Source organism: Dermacentor albipictus, chromosome 5 (genome assembly GCF_038994185.2).
Source record: "Dermacentor albipictus isolate Rhodes 1998 colony chromosome 5, USDA_Dalb.pri_finalv2, whole genome shotgun sequence".
Lineage (NCBI taxonomy): Eukaryota > Metazoa > Arthropoda > Arachnida > Ixodida > Ixodidae > Dermacentor > Dermacentor albipictus.
In genome coordinates, this window is record NC_091825.1 from 111,560,326 (window position 1) to 111,566,325 (window position 6,000).

Here is a 6,000-nt window from a genome sequence, read left to right on the forward strand (position 1 = left end):
CACAAACGAAGCGTACTTGAAAGAGATGACGATGAGCCTCAAGAATGGCACATGCCCAGAATGGAGGATATATAATCGGGGGATTAGCGCAAAACAACGTTGAAAGCATGGAAGGAACCACCAGCTATCAACTACCTACAACGGCGTCTAAGCAACAATGCCCCGTATAGTTCTGTACATGGTAATTCGCACAATTCACGCCGGCCGCGTGTGTGGTGCACTGGAAATATGCAGGAAAAAAAAATATCGTGTACAAGTATTGTCGATTGCAGTGCATCAATTCGCTCGGTATATTAGTTGTAGAAGTTATGCCCTCCGAGGTGGCTGGTCTCCAGTCGGGACCTTAAATGTCATTGTGTTGTGTCCTGCAAGTTTAATGTTTCATGCTATACCAAAGGGAAAACCAAACCGGTTTAAGTATTCTTTTCGAGTATTTCATTCTACACGTGCTTGCTTTCATTTAACACATCGTATTCGTCAACCGTTCGCTCTGAAGAACGCTCCTGCTCCCTTGTGGCTTCGTTTACCTGAGCGCCCGCAACCCTTCCTTGAGTTTCGTGGCACCAAATGAATATCCTTAACGCTTACTGGTCAAATCGCTAAATTGGCCAGAATATGTGAAATTCTCTGGGGCCAGTGATTCGACCGTGTTTGTTCTGCATAATCAAACAATAAACCAAGACCAGGTACCTTCAGGGTTATAGCAGGCTGATAGGACTATCTAGAACATATAGACTGCCAATAAATTAGCGCACGATAGTCGATGACTTCATAGTAGAGGTGGAAAACCTAAGTTCTTTGCAACAGGCCAGGTTACACTGTAACGTGGGCGAATCGCGCAGAGGGCTAGCCTGTTGGCCCGACTGTGCTTCAGCAGCCGCAAGTACTCAGTGCCTGCTCAGGAATAGTAGGAGCCACTTTCAGTGGACAAATCGACAAAACAGATCAAACGCCAAACAAACTAACTAAAGAAGGCAAACCTTCAAAAAATTTTCTCGCGTTATTTGGCATTTGTTTTTTCCTAGTAAGAAAACATTCTGCAAATATTTACTCACGGCATGTGAGTGTCATCGTGAGCATGTGCTTGCGAAATGCTGTTTTTAACAAAAATCCCCGACAAATAACGCGAGAAATAATTGAAGCGGAGGAGATTACGCCCGCTGAAGACATGTGCATCAGCATGCTCTCAATTCGGTTTCCTCAATGGACAGCTGCGATCAGGTTCGCTCCAGTCGTTTTCATGTTTTTCTTTCGGTGTCAAGCATGCATGGAGGAAGGAAAACGATAGAATGGTGCATTACGTCCCGCAGCCAGCCTTGCGAAGCGAACGCTCCGTGAAGCAACAATGGCGGCCCAACACGTCACCTCTTGCGTCGAGATCACGGATGAAATTCGAGATTCGCCGAGACGTTTGGCTACCGGTAGTTTTTATTCGGTGCGCGGTCGGCTGGCAGCTGCCAGCTGCTCAGGTGATTCCTCCATGGCTTCTCAGCTGCTCTACCTGTACCTCTAGTCACATTTTTTCTCTGGATGCTTGTTCCGCTTCGATCGTTTCCTGCAAGGCACGTGTTCCGCACTTTGGGCGAGTTGTGAGAAGGTCACAATCCAACGTCAGCGCATTTAGGCTACAGGTGCACTTCGGCCGAAGTAAACAAACCGTTGTGAGCGGTAAGAAGCGCTATGTATTCGTCATATTTTTGACCGAGGCCTTGCCCGTGTGTACTTTGCCATGTTATGCCAGCTTTATTGATTTGCATTGCCGCTGGATGAGTGGCGTCTTACGCATGAGGGTTTGCATGCATGCGATTGATCGCATTGCGGGAGCGGAGTTATCCTTGCAGGCCAAATGCGGTGGAGCTTATTGCCTCAATGACGCTGACTCCCGCAAGAAACGGTGAGTTGCATTTGCCACCTACGTACTATGCTGTTTTTTTCGTGAAACACGGTGCGTTGTCAATTTATCTGCTCCCAAGAAAAGCAGCAGCAACTGCAAACAGCGCTTGTTCCAGCTCTTGGAGTTTGAGAGCCATATACGGCCGGGTCATGCGGTCTCCGCTATGTTCCCAAGCACTGACCCTACTTCGAACACTGCGTTCTGCGAACACGAACAAGCGGTAGGTCATCGGGTGCGCATACGATCTTATTACAAAAAAAGTATGGGGTTTTACGTGTCAAAACCACGATCTCATTATGAGACACGCCGTAGTGGGGGACTCCGGAATAATTTGGACCGCCCGGAGTTCTTTAACGTGCACCTAAATCTAAGTACACGGGTGCTTTCGCATTTCGCCCCCGTCGAAATGCGGCTGCCGTGGTCGGGATTCGATCTCCCGATCTCGTGCTAACCAGCCCAACACCACAGCCACTAAGCAACCATGGCGGGTAAAACATAACATATATCGGCGAACTAGAGAGAAAGGTGCGCTCCAACTCGTAAACAAAACTTTTCTTTATCCTTCGCAAGAGAACTGACCAGTTTACGAAACAATTTTTAGCCTCCCTTTATAAGATTACAACGAAGGCGCAAAATAAAACAACGGATGAAGGAAGGCGATATGGGACAACCACGTATACGCGCTTAATCATGTACGACCAACTCGCCCACCCGCACGTGCTCAGCTCCCTTTATAACTGAAGGATATGCGTGCTTAGCTTCTGAAATGACAACAGACATTACTCTGCAATTTACTGCAACACGAACTGCAGCGCACACTTACCGCAAAAGCAGTGTAGCACAGCAGTGTAGCAACGCCGCGTACCTTTCGGAGAAGCCTACAACAATTGCCCTCAACATCCGACAGGCTTGATAGGCATTCTCTCTGATGCGGCTCGCCGAACGGACACGCATAGCGCAACACCGCGATTCGATGCCACAATCCAGAAACTTGAGCGCGGCATTAAGCGAAAGTGCCGCGGTGGTAGTCATGTTTTTGTTTATTTGAAGAGTTTCAAATGGTTTCGAATGTTTATCGAAAAAAAAAATAAAAGAAATCAACCGGGAGTACTAAAACCTACCGCGCGCTCTGACGTTTTTGCCACTTGTTGGGCCGCCACATCGGCTTCAATCGCGTTGCGGCATGCTCCTTCTTATATTATTTCCTTTCTACCCTAACGCTTCTTCCTTCGAAGATGGGAGGCGGTGGGTTCAAACACCTTATAGTGTATGTTGTGAACCGACTAACGGTGAAACGGTGATTACGTGCAGCTTTACTTGGCGTCTCATCGTGGAGAACACAATTAGCCGCATAGCGAACTAGCCATGGATGTGGTTGATAATTGTGGAGGCTGTTCGACGCGGCGTCACTTTAATTCCGGCTGCAGAGTTCTACTTTAGTCTTTAGATTTGTCCTGTTGCAGTGTCCTGTTGCTCTCCTTCCCTCTTTCCTTTTTCTTCCCCTCCTTCCTATCTTCTATTTCTGTGTTGCTGTCACCTCCGCTCAGAAGAGTAGGCAGGCGTTGTGCCCTCTCCGGTGGCAGTTGCCAGCTTGCTCCTCGCTTTCCCTTTCCTAATACCTGTGTATATGTGTTCGAAACAAATAATAATAATAATAATGGTATCAAGGCCGTCGTGGTTTCCATGGTATGCCGTGCAGGTTACCATAATTTTTGCCATTGCGCGAATAGAGATGCAAAAAAAAAAAAAGAGGGAGGGGGGGGAGGTCACGCCGTTCTCTTTCAGTGGCGACTGCAGGGGCCGTTGCGGAAAGAACAAAACGGACACAGCCATTCGTCTTGTCCGTTATGACGCTTACAAGTTAAATGGAGAACAAATGACTTCGAGTTTCAGCTTTTTATTCCCTTTACCTCTATATGATTTCCATCAGGCTCACCATATGTCAAACTGAAATGCACCTTTTTGTGTTATTTATAGTGACTCGCGGTGAAGTTGGCAAACGGCTAAACCTTTCGCATCGTTTTGCACTGCCATACGACAGTCCTGCTTGTGAATCAGGTGGACGCTGTGATACTTGCTCAGTTTCATGTGCCAAGACAAGCACTCACACGCACCATTCCGGGCAACTGCCCACACATGCTTTTTAAATGATTGTACAGACTCCCGTAGCCTCGGTCTTCTGACAACTTAATTCCACTCGCTGCGTCCGTATTTGGATGGGAGAGAAATGCATAACACTCGTGCTTTTAGATTCACGCTTTACAGAACCCAGAGTGGTCAAAATTAAACAGAAGCCCTGCACTACGCGGCGTCTCTTGCCTTATGAGACTTTGCTTTGTGAGACGTGAAACCTCATAAATCAATCAAGTTTGCTCTGCAGGCTTCATAGCTCTGTTTCGTTCGTTAATGGCAGCGTTACGTGTCTTCCAGGCAGACTACGACCAAGCCTATGTACAGGTTATCTCTCCTTTACTGTCTGCCTACTCTTTTCTTTTGCCCATTGCTCGGATTTTAACCCCATTTCCTCTGTCCTCCTTCCCAAGTTGGTCAAACGAAATGACTCACTAGTTAACCTCTTGCACCTCCTTATACATCTTCTCTCCTTTTCTCGCTATTTCGCAGGCTGAATGCTCCCATTTGAGGGTGCGACGTAGTAAGCCCCCCGCCTGTCCGCTTCTTTATTTACTTTTAATGTCCTCGAGAAGCAAATCAAATGAGCATTGAAACTTCTCTCTTGGTGGGCCGCGAAAGTTCGCGGGTCGCTCCTCTCTAAAGAACATGGGGATGAGACATACGCGGTACCCACGTATACATATATATAAAATGAAGTCGAGGGGGTTGAATGGAATGACCGTGGGCGGTTTTTTATACGCCCTTGATGGCGCACGGGGTCGACCTGCCGTGCAGGAAGTGTACACGCTCGTGCGGGGGGTGGCAGGAACCAACCGCACGGCGACGTCTACGACTTCGTTCGCGAGTAAAGGAGGGAAGGGGGGGGGGGAGATGTTTCGATGCCATGTTCCCGCCCCGTATACGCCACCGGAATTTCTAATGCGCGAATGCTGCCCTAGCACACATACGACGACGATGCGCAGTTCCTACGGAGCATGCGCAGTGGATGGAGCCAGGCAGTGCACCGAAGTAACATATATATAGAGCGCCTATATAGTCGGTATACTATATACGTCTATAAGACGTGTATCGCTGGCTTGATCTCTCGGCTCCGTCTGCTGCTGCTGCTGCTGCTGAGCAGACGAAACAGTCGAGGCGTCCCGGCTCTTCTTCGCAGGTTTCGCAGCCGCCGTTCTTGTAGACAAACGCGTTTTGTCATCTTGCGGCGTGGTAATAATGAGGGAGGAGCTGGCGTACGTGCTTGTACGTGTAGCCTGTATATATGCGAGTCTTCGCGACGGGCGGAGGAGGACGCGCTGTTGTATGTATGAGACGGCGCCGGCGCGGCGAAGTTCTTTTCTCATCATATTCTTCTTCTGCTGCTGCTCTTGTTTCTGCGTGGGGGTTGCGGACGACAGCCCCGGAAGTGTGCGTGCGGCTGCTGCTGCGTGGCAGGTGGGCACGAGAAGCGTCAGGCCCGAGAAAAAAAAAGTTAGAAAAATATGGCCCGCTCTGCAAGGAGGTCGTCGCGTGGAGCGCGCTAATGATTATAAACACGAGTCGGGCCCTGTGTGGTGTGGCTCCGGCGAACATGTATGCCTGGCCGTCCGCCTGCCGACGTCTGTTTCGTTGCGCGGTACTCGCGCTTCGCGAGTTGGGAGGCCGTGCGATGAAGGTTCCCGAATATAAAATGTGACGTCACATACGGTATTCGTTCTTTCAAGTCTTCTTTGTTTATTGTGGGGAGTGAGCAATTGCGAGGTACCTTTCGTGGGTTCGTTACAGTATGTGTGCTCGACCAGAAGAACAGTGCGTGCATGTAAGGGTGACGTGGTTGTTCATATATCTGGCGGAGAAGTAACAAAACAGAAAGACAGGGAAAACAAGACAAGCCTCAGCGTACAATTAGTTCTTCTACCACGAGGAAAGCTAATGCGAGCCCTAACAACTGCTCATATTATTATATAACTGCCGGGGGAAATTCGGGTGAAACT